Here is a 22,655-nt window from a genome sequence, read left to right on the forward strand (position 1 = left end):
ACTGTTGTTATATATTTGCATAGCTGTATTGATTCCACAGATATTCATTCTGCTCTGGATTGTATATATTACTTAGGAGATTTACACTATAGTTTTGCCAATGGCTATAGTTGAGACAGCTTTCTGCCTTCCTTTGCTGCTATTTTTTTTTTTTAAATCTCATACCTACTCTGGATCACTTAATTCCTTGTCAGCATTAGCACCATCCAGGCATGCATTCATCCAATTTTAAGGGAGTGTGTAAGGGAGAGGGGAGGTGCCACACTAGGCACCTCCTCTTGCTGTTCCTTTTGAGCACCAGAAGTCAAGCCACTAGTCAAGAAGGAGGAAAAGGTTTGTATCCCAACTTGGTAGTGGGTGGTGTGGTAAGGCTGCGTCACTCACCTGACCTTCTTTTAGCTGAACTGCTGCTGTATACCAGGACAGGGGGGTGGGGGTGGGGGTGGGGAGGGACAAGAGTGTGGTGCAGTGTAAATATGCCGATCCAGCACACCTGTGGTTGTGGGTTTGGTTGGATTTGCAATCTGTCCCCAATAAACCTGTGTAGGAGGAAAACCTAGATCTTCCCACAGTTGTGGAACATATTTTTCTGGGAACCACTGGGAGTCCTGCTCCATTCTGATGAATCAATTCTCAGCAACTGATTCAGTACAATGGATCTTGCCCAGGAGAAGTTCCCAGAAATGGTGCTCACTCCTATTGTCTCCTTCACATCTCCTTAATGCTTCACAATTAGTTTTGACCCTGAAAGAGAATATTAAATGCCTCCTCGTCCTTAATATAAGACTTAAGCTAAATGACTGCTGTGATTTTGGGATTTGGGACCACTATGAAGCACAACCATTTACTCAACTCTGTGATATCAGCGTAGTTAAATATAACCTTGCTAATTTACAGTGTTCTTCCCATACATTAATAGCTCCTGGGAGAGTGAAGTCTTTAAGCTTCACCTGGCACAGCTTTCAGTACACAAATTTCTCAACCAACAATTGTTACTTACAAAATATATGGGTGTTTTGCTTATAGGTGCTTAATCTTCTCCATTGCATCAGGGGGGATTCCTTTACTGGATCAGAAGTTTTCTACAGGCAAAAGGAGCCCTTTCATTGGTAGGAAGCAAGGTCTGGATCCATTCTATTGTTTTACATTACATAAAATGCTTCTCTTAGTCAACAGCCGCATGCAACAACAAAAAAATCTGCCCTTCATACAGCAGTTGCAGTTGACTATTCTGTTGTGAATCTGATGCAAAATTGACTGAGAAAACCCCCCAACAAAGCCAAGATTAAATTACTGTGCTCTAACAAACTGTCAATCTGATTTCCACCATGGTGAAATAATCAATTAATACTCAAGTGCAGAACAGTTAAAATCAGCTCATTGTTTGCACAGATGGATAAGGACGCACATTGAAAGCAAATAATTAACATTTGTAATGAGCAAACAGAAAAGCCAAAATGATGAGCAGATGGGGAACTAAAGTGATTCTGTGCACAATATTTATTTACAAATTTATTAGTCACTTTTTGGCTTAACCCCCCCCCCCCACTCCTACTAAGAAGAAAAATGTGTTTTAAATATTACTAAAAAGCCAATATAAAATACAACATTATGAACAATTATGCACCAGATAAAAAGCAAGACAGTACATAAAATGAACAATCGCCAGTATCAGCAAAAGCAGTGTCAGAACTTAGGAAAGATTTTGCAGTTGAAAAGCCCTAAACAACTTGGAACCCAAGTGCTTGAAGGTGTGCCTCTCCCTGTCTCACCCCATTCACATGTTAAGGTCATTGGCCTAACATCCTCTCCAAAATCTCCACTACTGGAGATGAGGCTTGTGAAAACAAGGGATAGTGCTTTGGGGACAGGGGAGGTAGCTACTGAATCCCCCCTCCCAATCCCCATCCAACTCCACCAGAAGTGGATCTGGCAAATAAAAATGTGCTATCTTTCTTACATATTTTAAACTATATGGCTTGAATCAAAAGATAAATTAACTTAAGGAAGTTCATAGGAGGAAACTTCCCCATCCTCTCTTCTCCTGTGCATCTTCTGCACCCCTCAAAATGTAGTGGGACTTTAAGTGATTCATCTTGTCCTCCCACAAAGAGGGCATGTGTTCCGGAGACCAATCCCCTGTGTTGTGGGTGGGTAAGATTGGTCAGCCACAACACCCGATTGGTAGGTCCCTTGTTGCTGGGTGCAATCTGGCCAATGGGGTGCAGACTAAATGTATTGAGGGACCTATATATGCCCATGCACGCGTCCCAGAGCTTCCTCTTTTGGTGCGTGCATTCAGAACACCCGCCCACCTTTCCCTATTTTTAGGGCTTTTGCGCTTGACCTTGCTATGCCGTCGTGTGTCGTCTGTCGTTGGGACAGGGGCACGGCAGGAATTTTCCACACTTGGCTGATTGGCTGTTGCCATTTGGGTTTCGCCTGCCGCGTAGCAAATTGTCACAACTTGTAAGGTTGCGGAAAGGCACTGGTTCAGGTGATAGGGATGGGAGAACGGCCTCACCATCCCTATGTGAAAGGTATTCCGTTAAAGGAATCCAGGGACTCAACTTGGTTTGGTCAACCCCTGAGGGGGACATTTGGGTGGCGGGCATAGTCTGTTACCAGCTTTCCGCCTGTCTGGGTGTTCACCCTTGGCTGACCTATGATGGAGCTCTGGGTCAGCGCTACCTGCAAGGGTGCAGGGAGCTAGTCGAATCAGAGCCTATGCAACCACTCACTTTCTGCAATCAATAAAGTTGTGGCCTAAATTCTGCCAAAAACCAAACTAAAATTTGAGTCAACTGTGAATTTATTTAGGGGGGGAGGTCTCTGGGTTTGAACATGCAACTGCCTCACCCAGCAGGTCCCCTGGCCCCATTGTTCATTAGGTTCCCTACCCCAGAGAAGTTTTCCTTCTCTTTCTTTACTTAACTTAGAAGCCAACTCTCTAATAAGTTTGTTTTTACCGGCTGGTTTATTTTTGTATTACTCTTGTCATTATTATTTTTTTTAAAAAAATCTCTCTAAACTGTCTTGTTGTCATTTGATAAAAGGTGGCATCTATCCATGCTTTGAAATAAATACATACATACATCTGAAAAGATATTCTACGCTGGACAACAGAAGGAGAAAGTGGCTTTGTGTATTTGTTTAAACAATTGCACTTGCGTTGTGCATTTACTGTTAAATCATTTGCTAATTTCAGTCTTCAGGTATAGAACTTCACAGTTCTTATATTCTTTGTTTCTCTCAAAATCTCTGTGAATTTAGCCATTTATCCTGCCCCCTGGATGGGGATTGAGTTGTAAAAAATAAAATGCTAAGATTTCACATTGTTTGCAACAAATATATTCCCCTGGGTCTCAGCTACATTGGCAAAGAAAAAGCACTTTATGTGCACTGTATAATAATAACAATAACAATAACAATAACAATAACAATAACAATAACAATAATAATAATAATAATAATAATAATAATTTATTGTTTGTACCCCGCCCATCTGGCTGGGTCTCCCCAGCCACTCTGGGCAGCTTCCAACAAATATTAAAATACATAAAAATATCACAGATTAAAAACTTCCCTAAACAGGGCTGCCTTCAGGTATTTTCTGAATGTCAGGTAGTTGTTTATCTACTTGACCTCTGATGGGAGGGCGTTCCACAGGACGGGCGCCACTACCAAGAAGGCCCTCTGCCTGGTTCCCTGTTATATGCATTGTAACACCGTGACACCAGATGGGGCTGTGGAGTTCTGTTTTTGCTAACCCGGTTTTTCATACAAAGTTTACAACGCATTTAACTGAAATGCTCATTTGATGTGTCTAGATCCAGCCCTGGTCCCCCTTGTTGTGGAAATACGTAGTATCAATGTCAATGTCCCTTTTGTTAGTGGAGAACTCATTGTACTGTTGCATTGTTGAATGTCACTAAGTATGGCCACGGTTGGCTTGGGATGTGAAGCCCCGTCCTTCATAAGAGGCTCACCATTTGTAACTTCCTCTCATGTTATTGGTCACATCATCTGTTTCCCTTGCTATATGTTTCCTGCACTCCTCAGCATCCAAAGAAGTAGAAGTCTATGAAAGCGTATGGTTGATTAATAAATTTAGTCCTACAGGTGACAGTGGATTCAGTGAATGTGCCTTTCAGTTTCCGTCAAAGTAACTCCAGGTGTCATGCTATTACATTATGTATGCTTGTTGATTTATGGTAGATGGACCTTGAAGGCAGCCTTGGAAAGAGATAAGTGATCAAACAGCAGCCACCATAAATTTTTACTCCGTTCCATCTCGACTTGTTTTCAGCCTACATTTCTGTTCACTAGGAAGCTTATGAAACCAGCAAAGTTACGATTTTTTTTCTTTCCTTCACCTTTGTGCTGCAGGGTGAAAGCTCTAATGTCTGGGAGTGTGTGTGGAAAGATAAAGATTATATCAGCCTCCCTGCACTGATGCAGTAAAGTTATACAGCATACTTAATTTACCTCTCAGGACAGCATTATATTTTGTACAAATGAAAAGTTTACGATAGGTAAACAGTAGCCCAGGCAGGCACCAATATTTTTTGGTGACCGCAGTGTCTACTGAGAGTGGAAGACAGCATTGTTTTCTTGGCCTGTATGTCGAAATGGCATTCCCTGCTGTATGAAAACGGAAGTTATTATAGCCTCTTTGTGAACATAACTTGAGTTATCTTGATCTTTCTATCTAGATTTTCTTCACAAAAATACACACAAACCTTAGGCTCTTTTTGATCAGATCAACAGCCTGTGGCTGTGTTACCATGTGTTCTTGTCTACACATAGTAATAAATAAAAATAAATATAATTTTATTATTTATTCCCCGCTCATCTGGCTGGGTTTCCCAATGGAACACTAAAAACAGAATAAAACTGCAAACATTAAAAACTTCCCTAAAAACTTCTAAAAGTCAGATAGTTGTTTATTTCTTTGACTTCTGATGGGAGAGCGTTCCACAGGGCAGGTGCCACTACCGAGAAAGCCCTCTGCCTGGTTCCCTGTAACCTCACTTCTCACAGTGAGGGAACCACCAGGAGGCCCTCGGAGCTGGACCTCAGTGTCCGGGCTGAATGATGAGGATGGAGACACTCCTTCAGGTATACTGGGCCGAGGCCGTTTAGGGCTTTAAAGGTCAGCACCAACACTCTGAATTGTACTCAGAAACCTATACGGAAACGTATACAAACATACACACATACACTTGTGTGACACATACTGGGACCTTTAATCTATAGCAGGGGTCAGCAAGGTTTATCTTGCCTGGGCCGGATCGGTCCCACGGAGATCCCTCTGTGGGCCAGATTGCATGTGCATACGTGTGTGCGCCCACAATTTTCGGCATCTGTGTCTGTGCATGATTTTCGGCGCTGGGGAAGCAAGTCCCCATGCTGCGCCGGTTTAGTGCAGCATGCGAGCAGGCAACTTAATTAAGGGGTGGATCATGGGCCTTAGGTTACTGACCCCTGATCTATAGTCACAGCGTGCTGTAGCCAGGGCTGGCCCACCCATGAGGTGGGATGAAGCAGCTGCCCCACTGTCTTTGCCACTAGTGGAGAAGCAGTGCTGACCTCAGTGCCTATTTCTAGCATCATCTTATTGAAATCTTGCAAGGTCTCACCGACAAAATGAAATCCCTTTGTGTGTGTTTTTTCAATATAATTTTTATTATTTTTTACACTATTCTACTACAATATAAAATTAAATCAAACATTTTCATACATTTTCCACTTTGGCTTACAAAGCCATGACTTCCCTCAATCCCTCCACATGGCTTTCGGAATTATATCTTGATATTATACTTCTTTAATCAACCATTGCTTACATTATCATAAAATTCCTTCTTACTTTAACTACCATACTTACAATAATATTTCTACACATTTACTACAAAACTTCTTGAAATCCTATTAGCGTGTTCAATTGTAAATTGTCTTTTAAATAGTTCGTAAACTTTAACCAGTCTTTGATGAATTTCTGGTCCCACTGTTCCCAGATTCTTCCCGTCATTTTGTCCAGTTCTGCATATTCCGTCAATTTCACTGTCCATTCTTCTTTCGTCGGTAATTCTTCTTGTTTCCATTTTTGTGCTAGAAGAATCCTAGCTGCAGTCACTGCATATTGGAAAAGTCTAATGTCCTTAAAATGAAATCCCTTTGAACTGAGGTAAGACTCAAAATGGCAGGGGCAAATTGGGCAACTGGCTACATCACAAGCATTTGCTTTAAACGTAAGGGCAGGTGTTACGTGAGGGTTAACAGTCTCGTGCATCTAGAAATCCCCCCCCCCCCCCACAATCTCACCTCAGCCTCATAACCTGTAGAGTATCGGCCTCCGGGAAAGGCAAACTGCATTCCTTTAAGTGCTGAGAAGTCTCTGCTCTTGCCAGTTCAAATGGATCAGGCTGACATGTTAATGATCACTGTGGTTCATCGGGCATGCTGATACAAGATGATAACCAGACAAGGGCAAATCTTTCGAGTCTTGCTATCTAGTAGCAGCCCTGCTTGAGGGAAATGATTAATCACTCGGGTAACAAGCTTGCCAGCCTTGACCTCAACACCGCCTGTCACCCTGCCTTGCTTCAATAACAGTCCAGAAGTCAGAGGAAATGCGTATGTACCAGTGACGTCAAATGTTTTCGTGACTCCGTCTTTCCTAATTTTTTTATTAATCACAGGCAATAAAGAAGGCTCTGGCTACCTTACCTGTAACCATCTGCCCTTCTCAGCAACCATGTAGCTAATACCAGATGCCAGAACAGCTCCTAAAAATTGATGGATGGCAATAACCAACAGGATAATAAAATACATTTAAGTACCACTGAAGACACCATAATGACAGTAAAGCACTTTGTGTGCCAATACATCTGTTCTTCCTCTTCACAGAGCTTGGAGAGTGTGAACAAATTGATCTTGATAGCTGGGAAATTAATTTCCCTTCTTCTGGGTCTTTCTATATTTAAGTTTCATTTCAATATGAAATCACTGTGATTTTTAGAAAGGAATGTTTAATTTAAGTGGGAATGCGAAACAGAAAAGCAGATACCACTCCTGTGTTAGTGATACAGTTTTGAGATAACAGCAATAAAAAATGTTGCCATCTTATGAATTGTCTCATAAGCAGTCCACATAACTAGGTGCATTTCAGATCTTCAGTCATTAGATTCATATGATGCAGTTCTCGCTGAGTGGTAACTGTCCTGACTACATGTGCAAGAGATCACATACTTTAATGATACACCAATATTTTTGCATATTATTCATAGAATCATAGAGTTGGAAGAGACCACAAGGGCCATCCAGTCCAACCCCTTTATTATTAATTAATACTCTGCCCATCTGTCTGGGTTCCCCCAGCCACTCTGGGTGGCTTACAGCGCATACAAAATTGTAAAACATTAGATATTAAAAATTTACCAATACAGTGTTGCCTTCAGATATCTTCTGTTGATCTGAACTGTATTTTGATCATCTAACTACTTGTTTTTAAAGCCTGTTGATCTTATCACTCTTATGAATATTTAATACTATTTTATGCAAACTAAGAGGTGGGTTAATTAATTATTGAACAGTATCTAAAGCTTGTTAAATAAAATAAACTAAACTGTGAAGTGGTGGCCTAACCTTGCCTCTAACCATCAAGACTGTTTGAACTCAATTATATCATGTAGAGTCTAGGCAATGTCCCACAGTTTCTACTTTTGTGAAGAGTTATTTTCCCCGAAATCCCTGGCTGATTTAAAACTTAGGCCAATTTCTTCTTAAATCTAAAGCTCTCTCTCTCTCTCTCTCTCTCTCACACACACACACACACACACACACACAATCTCAGACATGCCTGGAGCCTTAAAACTGCTTTTCTACTTACAGGATTTATGAGTTTTGACCCCTCCCTCCTTCCCCCCACTTAGGCCATAAAGTGATGACAGCTCAGTGACAACAGGGAGCAGATCTGCCTCCTTGTTACTGACCTTAAAAAAAAAAACTAGCAACAAATAACGAAGTGGCAGGATGCAACAATGCTGTACAAATCTCTGCAGGAAGGCCCTCAGTGCCGTGGGTATTAGTGCGTCAAGGTCAATTGTCAATCCCATAAAAGTCCAAGCTATATTAATATCCTCCTGCTTCCAAGCTCCTTTCGGGAGGACTGCACAAGCACCACTGCAGAAAAGTCCTTACTAAACTGGGGAAGAAGGAGACAAAATAATTATTGCCCACAATTCTTATTTTCTTGGAAATATGTGAAGTTTTTATGTATAATATATATTCATATAAAGTGTGACTGATAAGTAAGGCATAGGCACACAGTTGAGAGCGCCCTAATACAGTAGCCCTGTGCCACATTCTAATTTTAGGATTTGATTTTCTTTTCTGAAGCTTCTAGGAGACAATAAAACACATTTGGAAGGTTTGCCTTGCAAAGTGACTTTGAATGATATACACCAGACAACACATTTTCTAAAAGATACACAGGAGGCTAGAGGGTTCTGCATTTGTATAGAGAGAAAAATACAGATGGGCAAATAGAGGATAGGTTTAAGAAGGATATGCATGAAAAAGGGGTAGGGGTTTTAGTAGACCATCAGCTAAAGATGTGGACACTCAAAACTAAACTAAATATAGTCGTACCTTAAATCCCGAACGCCTTGGTACTTGGGCGTTTCGGCTCCCGAATGCCACAACCCAGAAGTGAGTGTTCCGGTTTGCAAATGTTCTTTGGAACCCAAATGTCCAACGAGGCTTCCACAGCTTCCTATTGGCTGCAGGATCAGAAGCCGCACATTGGTTTCTGAATGTTTTGGAAGTCGAACAGATTCCATTCGACTTCAAGGCGCAACTGTATTAGGCTACATCAACAGAAGTATAGTGTCTGGGTCACAAGAAGTAAGAGTACCAATCTATTTTGTGTCCCCACCTACTCCCAGATCTCACCAGGAGTACTGTGTCCAGAAGAATATTGATAAACTGGAATGTGTCTAGAGAAGGACAACAAAACTGGAGATAAAGTCCAGAGTATCGAGTCCTATGAGAAAAAGGATGAAGGAGCTGGTATCTTTACCTTGAAGAAGAGACAAGAGGTGATGTGATAGTCATGTTCAAGTATTTGATGGAGCACTTTTGTTTTCTGTTGCTCCAAAGTATAGGACCTGAACCAATGTGGTAATATTAGAAGAAAAGGTATTTTGACTGAATATTAGGATTTTCTGTTGGTGCAAGCTGTTTTGACACTAGAACAGATTGACTCAGAATGTGGCAGTTTGAGTTTCTCCTTGAATTAGAGGTTTTTTTTTAACCAAAGGTTTGATGGCCATCTACCAGGGATGCTGTAGTATCCCTTTTCTCTTTTCCACCAGCAGGGAGTTGGCATAGATGATGTTTTAGGTCTTTCCAGCTTTAATTCTTTCTTTTTCAAATATATGAATCACATCACATGATCTTCTTTGTCCTTTTGGTCATGCTACTTATGTGTCAAAAGCAGCCCCATTCTCTCTCCGTCCAGCTGGCCCTTTCTCCTAGAGCCCACATATATTCATCAAAATGCTCACCAATTTTTCTACCCACAATGAACATAAAGAACGGGGGGGGGGGATTTTCACTCAGACCTTGTGCCTATATGTTTGTTTGTTTTTCATTTTAACTTGAGTTCTGCACTATGAATGCAAACATTTAATGGACTATTTATCACCACACCCCCATAAATCAAAAGGCACACTTTTTAGTTGTAGACTTTTAATTTGGTTAGGGGTTTTGTTTTGCTTGTTTATTCAACAGTAATCAAATTCTACCCTCTTGGTTTTCACTCAGTTCAACCCCACTTAATTTTTGAGCTCAAACAAGTTAATAAGGTCAGCTACACTTATCGCCCCAGATGAGTTTTTGAGTACCTGTTTGCACCCGGCAATATTTTTCCCTTAGACCTTTGTGTTGATGGCAGTAAAAGGGTTTCTTTCCAGAACCTTGGACAATATTTCATTTACATTTCAATATGTGCTTAAAAGCCACTTAAACTGTAATTTAATTTTCTGCAGAACAGGAAAGTGGACATAAAAAGCTAAAATATATTTAAAGCATAGTACAGCACTTTAATTGCTAGTATTTTGTGCTCCATATAATTTTTATAAACTAGATATGGCAAAGGTGAGGTTGGGATGACAAATTGCCATTTCAAAAATCCATATTGAGTGAACCCCATAACTTTATTTCCTATAGTTATTTATTACACTGTTTTTAAAAAAATGAATTTTCTGTATTGGTGAAAATTTTATCTAAAATATAGTAATCTCAAACATCTTTTCTCTTTTTCTTCCCCCCCCCACCCCCCTTGCCAGCCTCTTTCCTTGCATTTTCTTTGGGTGTTTAACAGTTCCCTGGGGGCAAGACCAATTATTTATGACATACTTCTCTGTGTAAGATTTAGCTGGAAAAAACTGTTCCTATGGAAACTGATGTTTTCAAACAGGCTTGTACCAACTTCAAAACAATAGTGCTGCATACACAAAAGAGAATACAGCTTTTATAAGCCAGCATATTCTAATGACTTTCATAACCAAACTAAAAGCGAAAGACTGAAATGAACAAAATGAGGTCTATTTTGTGGCACAATCAAATGGGCTGTTCAGTTGTCACCTGAGAAATGAACAGAGAAATTTAGAAGTCCCAGTGGTTAAAAAAAATGTCCAGCCTCATACTTCAGCAAAACTTCAAAATACGGCTTGCAAAAGGCATCAATAAAAATATGTACTTTCAAATGCAAGGTGGGATTTTAAAAAAAGAAGACAGCAGGTGTGTTAATTGCTCTTACAGAATTTTGAGCACTCTTCTGTGGAAACATCTGAAATCTGAATGACACGTCGAACAGGCAAACTCTGTGAGAATTTATGGCACAGAGAAAAAGGTAGGAGAGGCCTTGTCCTCCCCTGAAGCAACTCTTTCATCTCTATTATGTATCAAGAAGAAGAGATCACACCAAGGACTCATAACCAACAGGCAACTTCTTCTCACAATAGACTTAGAGAGAAAATCCATGCACCGGACGTCCCGCTGACAACTGTCAAACTGAAACTGAAAGTACAATGCCCGAGAGCTGAACTCAGGCACATTGATGGAAGGCATGAAGGCCCAGCATGCTTTGGAATGGGTGGATCAGTCTATTTCTGTTCCATGCCAATTTTGCATGTGTTAATTTGCATGTCCACACCATTCCATTCCATTTTCCCATCAATCCATGCAAAAACATTTATTTAAATACATATTTAAAATATGTATTTAAGTACTTGACCAATTTATTGGACATGGGATCCATTCATCCACAGTGCCTCCATCTCACCAGGGTTCAAGGTCATCTTAATTTCCATCATCCATCCCATCCAGCCGTGTTATGGAGAAATAGAGCTGTCATCGGTGTGCTGATGGCACCTTGCCTCCAAACTCCACATGAGCATTCCCATGGCTTCATGTTGATATGAAATAGCATTGGAGGACACCTATAGTATAACTGCCTGGTGTCTGAAAAGCACTCTCCCAGTGCTACTTTCTGGGCTTGGCCCCTAGGTAGACCTAGAACCACTGTAACACAGTTTCCCCAACTTCCATTCCATGGAGTTGGTCCAGGAGCATACCATGGCCAATGGTGTTGAAAGAAGACATCAAGAAGCAGGAGTAAGACCACACTTTTCCTGTCCCACTGTCTGTCAAGGTAATCCATCAGGGAAACCAAGGCTGACTCAGTCCCATGGGCAGGCCTGAATCCAGATTGAAATGGATCTGAATAATCTGTGTCATCCAAGAATAAATGCAGCTACTCCACCACAACTCTCTCCATCATCTCCCTCAAGAATAGGACTTTTTTTTTTTTTTTACTATTCCAGAGCAAGGGGTTCAGGGCTGGTTTCTTGGGTAGTGTTCACATCACTGCTTCTTTAAAGGCAGTAGGTCAAAACTTCATACATTTAAGTGTTAACCATACTTCAGACCCAACTAGTCAAACTCTGCTAGATTTAAGAAGCCAAGAGGGACAGGGATTAAAAGAATGTGTGGCATAGCCATCAGCACCTTGTCCACATCAGCTGCCTGTTAAATTGAAACACATCACTGACTCTGGTATTAGGTACTCTATCTGGAACTGCAACAAATGCATAGTGAAAGTCATTCCAAAGTTGATAGCCCTTTATCTTCAAAGTGTGTAGCAAGCTGGCCACAGAAGGTCCTCAAATGATTCAGAGGCCTCTTCCCCACAGAGGTCCCCTCCAGACCACCTGAAATAACTCTGCTGGTTGGCTACTAGAAGATGCAATGCAAGCTTCAAAAAATGACCTTCACAGTTCACTTTGCCACATGGCAGGCACGATTATATGTGCTAACCAGTGTTCAGTCAGCCTTAGTGTGAGACTTGCACCACTTATGGTCCAGTCTTTGTCCTGCTTGCTTCATAGCCCAAAGCTCCCCAGAATGCCATGGAATATCATTACGAAAATGAGAACACATCTTTCGGTACACTAAAATATTTCCGTTCAAACACTGGTGTTTATCTTCAGCTTATTAGTGTGCCATTCTGTTTAAACAAGAATTAGTCCAGCCCAGTAACAATTTTAACTTTGTAGTTTAACTGCAAGAAAATTTATTGTAGATGTTAATTATTCTGTCACAATTTCTATGTTATTTTCAATTCCCATTGTGTATCAGAACACGAAAGGAGGAAATTAGGTGTTACAATAAAGAACATTTGCCTTCATGGGGAGCAATTGAAAAGAAAAGAACAAACTTCTTTGATTTTCTTTTAGACAGTGCTGGCTTTCTCCAGGGGACAATACAGGTAGCTGATGAGTAAATGATGGCATAGTAAATGTCAACTGAAATTTCATGCCTTTAATCATGAGAAATTGCAGGATCCTGAACTTGTAATCATTACTGTGAATGATATTTCATTTCTTCATCTTTGGCTTTACAGAATAAATTGGTGCAGTTTTCTTAGCATTATGGTAATTCCTTTTCTTCATCATCTGCCAAGTTCTTATGGGGTATTACATTCTCCTCTTCCAGGATTCTAGAATAAAATACTGTTCCATAATTTACCTTCATTATAAAGGGAAATCAACATCCTTGATGAGAAGTTGAACATAAGTTTCCTCTCCATGGAAATTCCATCAGGTAAAGTGTAGGTGGAAACCAGTCTGTTAGTTCCTCCTGGTTTTACAACTTTTATACCATTTCTCTTGATATCAGAGATGCATCTGAATTTGTCTTTCTTCTAATGTCTTCCCAGATTTTCAGATTCTGTATTATTTGGTCTTGTTTCTGTACAACAAGGGTGAGAAACCTGTTGCTCTCCAGATATTGCTGGACCACATCTCCCACCATCCTTGATCATGGGACTTCATTGTTCTAGACTCTGAAGTATGGACTGCTGCACTGTATCATGAGGGTGCATATTTTACTGTTTGTTCATTTGGGGTTATAGTAAGGCAGTAAAAACAGCATGGCATATGTTGGGTTGGACAAGTTCCTCCTCTGAGGGACTTCCTATGGCCCACTGAGCAGAGCCTGTGATTAGCAAGGAGGGTGTTTTTTTCTTCTTCTATATCTGCAGATAGCCAGCCTGGAAGTTTTTTTTTTTTAATTCAAGGTGGAACTCAGTGAGATAAGGAAAAGCTTAGTAAACCTGGCAAACAAAGGGCTGCTACTCAAGAGTACGATTCTTCCAAGATCCTGGTGAACTGAGGTACTGTTCAGTGCATGGAACCTGGATGGTGTTCTAATTTTATTTGCTCCAAAGGGTATATACAAATTTTCTGTAACTTTAGAATTGCATTTCCCTTCTCAAAAACTACACACACACACACACACACACACACACACACACCTGGTGTGGTCTCTGCTTATTTTAATACCCTTACACTTAGAAGCTATAATACTATGCTACCTTAAGAGGCATCAGAGAGCCTAATTGATAAGGGGCTGCCTTGTGAAAATAATTAACCCCTTTTATGGTGGTGACAGGGGATGCGGGTGGTGCTGTGGTCTAAACCACTGAGCCTAGGGCTTGCCGATCAGAAGGTCGGCAGTTTGAATCCCCGCGACGGAGTGAGCTCCCGTTGCTCGGTCCCAGCTCCTGCCCACCTAGCAGTTCGAAAGCATGTCAAAGTGCAAGTAGATAAATAGGTACCGCTCCGGCTGGAAGGTAAACAGCATTTCCGTGCACTGCTCTGGTTCGCCAGAAGCAGCTTAGTCATGCTGGCCACATGACCCGGAAGCTGTACGCCGGCTCCCTCGGCCAGTAAAGTGAGATGAGTGCAGCAGCCCCAGGGTCGTTTGCGACTGGACCTAATGGTCAGGGGTCCCTTTACCTTTACCTATGGTGGTGACAGCTTTTTAAAGTGGGCTGGGGGGAGTGGGCTGAGCAGTGGGGTACACCCCTCAGAAACTATTGCACCAAATATGATTGGGAGATTGCTGTCACGAGTCCAGCAACAACTGGAGAACCACAAATTCCCATTCTCTGCTGAACAAGCCCTGATTAGGAATTGTATTGAGGGAGGGATATGGTTGCTCATGCAAATGCACTTAAGAAAGAAAGAGGCAGACCAGTGCTCAATACAGATCCATGCAGAGATTGGTTCATTGATCTGCAGATATACATTCCATACATGCATGTCTCCAAGGCAAAATGAGTAGATTCACTCAAAAACATGAAGTGAACCAGAAACCTTCCAATCCTTAGATACTATTCTTTAGTATATAGATACTATATCTTCAGAGGAGAGCTAAGACTTCCTTGACAGTAAGTACCACACTTGATATCACTTGGTCTTTTTACCAGTGCCCATCTATGGTATCATGTGTAAAGCTGCTTTGGCCAAGGAGGTCTCAGGTGAATGTTAGACTATGTCACAGAATGTGAAGGTGGCTTCAGGAGGCCCTTTCCTTTCCTGTGTTAAGTTTTACTTGCTGGGAGCCAGGTGGTCACAGGGAGCAGTTGGTCACTGGTTGATGTCTATTATATCTATAGGTGTGCTGGCCAGGCAGAGTCCCTGGCTGCCCGGATAAACTGCATTCTCACAGGGACTGTATCCTTGCAGAGGCTGGGAGATCATTTTCAGGTCTCTGCTAAGTCAGTGTCAGTTTGCTCCTGGCAAGCTTTCAGACAGTCTACTCTGTGCCATGATTCAGGAATTCAGAAGTGGGGCAAGAGGTTGAGAACTGAATGGAAGCAACCAAGATGTTCCAACAAGTTTCTCCACCCCTTCCACCAGCTTTTAAAGACAGAGAGTAGTGCACTCACTCTCAAGGCCCCTCATAGCTTCTTGGAACATCAAGATTGTGCATGCATGCTCCTTTGAGATGGGTAAGTCTGCTGCCATGTGCAAAGGTGGCACCTGGTGCTAGGTGACAAGACTGTGACTTCTATTCATTCGCTGCTACCTCCTATTCAGTCTCCCACCGCAGCTGATCAAAGCGCTCCCCAGACTCTTCTTGGCTGAGGCTACTTGCTCCTCCTGCTCCCCTTTCCAAAGGGACTGAAGTCAGGATGGAAAGGGGAGACCCTCTCTCCTCCAACCCAGATTCCCACAGCTCACTCTTCAGTTTCTTCCTCCGCCATCAGAGGCTGCCATGCCCAATTCTGACAGCGCCACAGGGCTCATGACATACACCTTAAAGTCTATTTTTGTACACAAGTCACAAAAATGTAACAATGGAGATTAGTTGTTATGCATGCTTTGTAATTATATTTTAGTTTACTTTTTATTTTTAAACAGGGTTCTCTATCAAAACCCTCCCCATATGGATTTGGTTGACAAGACCTGTCATAGCTCTTATGGACAATTCAGTGAGAATCAATTAATTTATTTGCAAGGGGTATTTTTCAAACAAAATCTCCCGGTAATAGTGGTTCTCTTATTAGGTGCCTCTGTGGAGCTAAACAGAGCAAAGCAATAAGATGTGGAGAGACGCTCCATTAGCTTTATTACTTTTAACTTGCAGAATTCAGACATTTGGTCTCCCCTGACAAGAACTGTGATTCACCTGCTGGGCTGCATACTGTGTCCAAAACATGGTGTGAGAAAAACAATCAGGTAGGCTATAATTCTGACTCTGCTGAGGGTTTGGCAGAAGAGAAAGTGCAGAGAGGAAGTCAAATGATATGCCCAACTTCTAAATATTTGAGAGGATGAAAGTAGGCAAAAGAAGAGAGAATGGACAGAATTGTTAAGGCCAAAGATGAAAAGTCCAGAAAAAAACTTAAAGGAGAAACACTTTGAGAACAATTTTAAAACCCATGCCAGATAATACTATCGTTAAAGGTAAAGGGACCCTTGACCATTAGGTCCAGTCACGGACAACTCTGGGGTGGCGGCGCTCATCTCGCTTTACTGGCCGAGGGAGCAGGCATACAGCTTCCGGGTCATGTGGCCAGCATGACTAAGCCACTTCTGGTGAACCAGAGCAGTGCACAGAAACGCCATTTACCTTCCCGCTGGAGTGGTACCTATTTATCTACTTGCACTTCGTGCTTTTGAACTGCTAGGTTGGCAGGAGCAGGGACCGAGCAACGGGAGCTCACCCCATCGTGGGGATTCGAACTGCTGACCTTCTGATCGGCAAGCCCTAGGCTCTGTGGTTTAATCCACAGCACCACCCGCATCCTCAATACTTTAATTAGGACCAGTGAAAATGTCACTACTTTCGCCCCATCTGCAATATAAAATTAAAGCAGTATCACATCATAACGTCTCCCAAAGAATCCTGGGAATAATAGTTTATTAAGGGTGCTGGGGGTTGTTTGGAGACCCCTATTTCCCTCATAGAGCCACAGACAACTCTCAGGAGCCTTAACAAACCACAGTTCCCAGGATTATGTGGGGCATGCCATGACTATGTAAAGTGGTATGATGATGCTTTAAATGTATAGTGCAGGTGGGACCTTAGTGAGGAAGGTTTGGAAATCACCAGAATTCTATATCGGGTTTCATGTTGGTGAGAGAGAGAAAAAGGGGAAAAGTAAAGAAGAATATGAACCAATAGATGGATCAATGATCTAACTCAGTATAAGGCAGCTTGTTATGTTCCTGACGCCTCTTCTCCATAGTCGTTCCACAGCAACTGGTATTCAGAGTCAAAAAGGATGAGTCCCCAAACCAATTCTTGAACTATCGTTGGCTTACTTCCCTCCATGGTGAAAACTGACCATTGAATCCCTACCCTCTGCTTCCTGCCTTACTGAGAGAGCTTTTATTCATAGAAACAGCCTCCCTTACTGAACCCTGGATGAACCACATGTAAGCTCTCGGACAAAGGGATTTTGCTGGTGAATGGTCTTTAAGAGAAAATAAAACTGAAAAGTGCAATCTGCCCAGCTTTACTTCAGGCAGGTTGAGGGGATTGAGGTGTGTGTGGATTCTTTATTTAATGTGATGTGCACCAAGTGGAATATGGAATATGAGCTACATGAAAGGATGACATAATTCCTTATGGTAAAATATGTTCTCTCATCCCAGTATAGCATTTAACCTTCCTTTCAGTCATAAAAGGGAAACACACAGGTGGATTTTAATTTTATTTCTTATGGCTCTGAACCATCATATAGACTCTAAACATGACACTCACCAAACAGGGTTTGCAGCTAATTTGCTATGTGTCCCGTATACTGTTTACTCACGTCATTTCCACCTCAGAAATGTTTGTCATTGTTGGTGTTCTATCCTACTTCTTTTGTTAAGTGTAATGTTTGCATTACGTTCACACAGGGAGTAACTGAGGAAATTATTGTCTGTGAGAGTAGCTTGTCTGGTGGCCTGAGATTATCTTGCAGAGATAACCTAGCCCTCTTTTTCTGTCTGGTTGTCTCTCCACAGAAGGAGGAAGTCATGTCTGCCCAAGCAAAACACCCATCTTAGTTAAAAGCAGACATTTGGAAAACAGAATGCAAGAAAAAAAATCCAATTCAATACCGTCTATGTCTGACAGACTATCTTACCAAAATGCTGTTTTTAAAAAAGATTCCTTCTGGGGGAAATGTCACGCATCACACAAGAGTGAAGAACCACCTCAACTTATACAGCAGCCAGATCACTGTGATCATCTGGAGAAGTCTGTCCCCACCCCACCATGCCCCACTGTTATAGAGAATTATGATATAATAACTTTTACTCAAAGTAGACTCATTGAAATGAATGTACCTAATTAGTCATGGTTATTAATTTCAGTGGGTCTACTCTGGAAGAACCTTAGCTGAATAAAAACCCTTGTATTCATTTAGTGTCTTCTTGGTCGTTCTGTAGAAGCTTAAAGCTTTTCCCGTAGCTGTTAAGCCTGGTTAACAGCAATCAAAGCTAGACCACAGCAAAGCTTCAAGATTATAATTTTAAAGTGAGAAGGGCTAAAAGCACAAATTGAACTCTGCAGCAGAGCACATTGCAGCTGTAATCTCTGGAAGACCAGAGGATAGAAAAAGTTTTAAGCTGAAGTCTGATCCATGCTTCAGTCGGTCAGATTGCTGTGCTTCCAGATGAGCCTGAATGCTCTTAACGCTTCTTGGCCTCTTCCAGCTTCAGCCCTGAGCATTCCATCATGCTGAGTTGTCTGGTTCAGCCAAATAGTCTTGGGACTGCAAGCCCTTTTGGACAAGAGAGTGGTGTGGTAATGAAGCAGCACCAAATGCCAAGAGACAGGTGTGTTAATCACCTGGATGAGTGTAAAGGATTGGGGGGGGGAGTAGGATATTACTACTATAGTGGTACCTCGTTTGCTGAATGTAATCTTTTCCAGAAGACCATTCCACTTCCGAAATATTCGACAACTGAGGTGCAAAGGGCGGTCGGCAAAGTCAATGGGGGGGGACACACACAGCAGAAGTCGTTCTACTTCCGAGGCAAGTTTGAAAACGGAAGCAATTACTTCCGGGTTTTTGGCGTTCGGGTTCCGAAACATTCAGCTTCCAAGACGCTTGTAAACCAAGGTACCACTGTACTACTGATAGATGAAATGTGATCATATACAGTCATATCTCATGTTACGTCCGCTTCATGTTACGTTTTTTCAGGTTGCGTCCCACGGTGACCCGGAAGTACCAGAAAGGGTTACTTCCGGGTTTTGCCGCTCACGGATGCGCAGTAGTGCTAAATCACGCTTCATGCATGCGCACAAGCGTCAAATCGCACCGCGCACATGAGCAGATATGGCGCTGCAGGTTGCGGGCTTTTCATGTTGTGAACGGGACTCCGGAATCAGTGTTTACATATTAGATGCAGAATTCTTGATAAGCGTTGTTGGCGAATGAAGAAACCAACAGGAAGAACAAAAAAGTCTTTGGTCTTGCTGTAGACAAACGGATGGAGTTATCCCCCTGGAAGAAATGTGTGTTAATCAGAATGTGTCGTGCAAGCTTAATGGAATGAAAGACCACGCAACATAAACACAATGATTGAAGTTATGTATTAAAAATATATTGTGTCTGCAAATTGCCACACTGATTATAACTCCATTTTTTGTTATTTGTCAAGCTACATGAATTGGAGCAATAATAAGAATGACAAATTAGTATTCAATTATTTGTGCCACAGAGACTTTAATGTCTGAACTAATTGCATTGTAATTTAGGATGCTAATGAGTTACACAATAATTAATGGCTTACTTTAATGCCTTGTTGCATTGTTGATGTCAGCGAGGCACGACTTTGAAGCGTCTGTTGTGGAGAATGGAAGGTTCAACCTGCTGAGACTATTTCAGACCCCCAATTTTCATTGGGGCTTGTAGGGGGAAAATATTTGTTGGATTGCATCTAACTGCTTCATAGTACATGTACAGAGTTCATTTTATGGTTAGCTGTCCTTAATAACCTGGGTAGAGTAATTTTTAAAAAGTACAAAATTCTGTTTTAATTATTGTGAACCATCTAACATATGGGTAAGTTCTAAATCCTGGCTAATGTACTCATTTTTATAGAATCATAGAGTTGGAAGGGACCCCCAATGGTCATCAAGTCCAACCCCCTGCTATGCAGGAATCTCAACTAAAGCATTCATGACAGATAGCCACCCAACCTTTTCCTAACTATTTAAATTTTTCTTTCCTCTTGTATTCTTTTTCTCAAAATACCATGGTGAGTGGGAAGGACAATTTCATCTGAACAGAAGAAACACAGCTGTCAGTATGCTTCCTGATTGCTAGGAATATTTGCCAAACTCAGTAGGATCCAAAAGTACTGGAAATGGATAAAAACTAATGAATGGATTTGTTGCTGTGGTGTCGTGATCTAACCTTGTATGATTACAGGTGAGTTAGTACGCGTGTATGTAGAGCTGCACTCTGAAAGTTAAGGCCAGGTGGGAAAACCTGTGGTTCTCCAGATGTTGTTAGACTCTGGCTCCAATCAGTTCCAGACAGCATGGCCAATAGTCAAGGAAAATGAGAGCTTTAAGCCAGGAACATCTGGAAACTCCCCCATTACTGCTTTAGGCCGAGCAGCAAAGTGTCATGACTGCAGTGTCAGGTCATCATGCTAAAAGAAGCTGTTAAGAGGCTGAAACAGGGCATTCGCACTGCTGGTTTGGGAAGTGCTGTACATAGAACATTAGCCACAGTCCATAGCTATCCTATATCGATCCAGTTGTTTCTTGAGAAACACTGTGTTTTGATGCATTTCCCCCCAAAACCATATTTGATTGAAAAAAGAACAAACTAGGTACACTTTAAGTTGGTAATGTGTTGTCAAGGAGCTGTCAAATGAGCCCAGGTCACCCACAGGGCAGGAAAGCATGGGAGGCACAGAATGCAATTAGCTTTTATTAACAGAAAATAACACAGCAGAGTCATCTGGCTTGCATAGCTGTCAACTTTTCCCTTTTCTTGCGAGGAATCCTATTTGGAATAAGGGAATTTCCCTTTAAAAAAAGGGAAAAGTTGACAGCTATGCTGGCTTGTCTTCATCCAGCTGAGACATTGCTGAAACTGACACTGGCCCCACCCACCCTCTAGCTTCTCACTCTGGATCTCTCCCAAGCAGATGAAGGGGGTGGGCTCCTCCTCTGGGCCTGTCTGGCCCATTGCTCAGCAACATACAGGACCCTCCTCAAGTGGGGTGTCAGAGTGGGAGGAGAGACAGCAGGACTGGGGCTGCCCTGCTGTTGGGTAGCAAGGGCAAGCTCTGACTCCTCTCTGTCTGAATCTGCGCTCACACTGTGACTCTCGGCCTCCAACCCTGTCCTGCTTCTAGCACCTCCCAGCTCATCCATTCCCCAGACTGCTCTTCTGTGTCCCACCACCACAATCCGGGATCTAAGTTATCGTCTTCTGTGTCCTCCCGGGGGGGGGTGGTCTTGGATGGGGGGCTCCCCCCACTTTTCCTACTGTAGAATTAGGTTGGATAAGAAAGCAAAATGAATGGGCACAATAAAACTGATGGTACAGAAACCACAGCTTTGCATTTACTTCAATAAAGTGAGATTAAACCATGGACATCAGTAGGAAAGGACTCCTCCCCTGCCCCAAATCATGTATTTATTTTTAATGCACACAGATACACACTGGTGCAGAATTCAGCCATAGGGGTTTCTTATTTGGTTTAGAGACCTACTGTATTGTTGTCCAATGGACAAATTGAATCTATATGTCTTTGTAGTGCCTTGTGTTACTGCTAAATGGACAAACAAATTGAGGCCACCATGCTTTTAGTGATTCAGTTCCAGTCAGTTCCAGAAGGTGGCACCAGGGGACTGCTGCTCTGGACCATGGCAATTACACTATGGGGTTCTTCAGAGCTGCACTCTCTTCTGTGTAATTTTAACATTAGGAACATGGGAAGCTGTCTTAGATTGAGTCAGACCATTGGTCCATATAGCTTACTGAATGGCAGTGGTTCTCCAGGGTTTCAGACAGGGGACATTCCAAGGTGGAGAAGCCAGGAGTTGAAGGTCATCTGCATGCAAAAAAAGATGCTCTACCACTGAGCTACGGCCCTTTTCCATTGACATGAAACCACTGAGTGGATTTATACAGAGATGCCACCAGTCTCCTGATAACAACAGCTCTTCTCATTTCCATCAGAATTGAGTAAAATGTTGAACGAGTGCCTCTAAGAGTTTTTGATTGACTAGATGAGAGCTAATAAACTGCACCAAAATTATTAGTACAGTTCTGAAAGGTTCAATTCACCATCTTGATTCAAAATTATGTCCAATTTTAGCCAAGCGCAGACAAAATCCTGCTGATGGAAGCCAGCATTCAAAATTTGATTAAAATCAGTGTAGTTTTGAAAGGTTCAGTCTGCCATCTTGATTCAAAATGACATCCAATCAGAGAGGAAAACCTGTCATTAATTTCAGGAGTGATCATGCAAAATTCAGTTGCAACATCTTACGTGAACGATATTGTGGCGAACAAACAAAACAACTTTCCAAAATATAAAGTCTTAGGTCATGAGTGGAGGCTGCAGAATTTGGCAAACCATGGGTAAAAAAAAATCTGGGGTTGGGGGTGTGATAAGCAGAACCTGATGAAACCACAGGTGGGCCATTAACAACAACAATAAAAAGTTTCCCACTCTGATTCTGATTGGTTTTCCAACCTTGATAACAGTTAACTTGTCAGAATACCCCAGAGCTCTTCCCAGAGGACCACTGAAAATGTTTGGCTACAA

This window comes from Lacerta agilis, chromosome 3, assembly GCF_009819535.1.
Source record: "Lacerta agilis isolate rLacAgi1 chromosome 3, rLacAgi1.pri, whole genome shotgun sequence".
Taxonomy (NCBI): Eukaryota; Metazoa; Chordata; class Lepidosauria; order Squamata; family Lacertidae; genus Lacerta; species Lacerta agilis.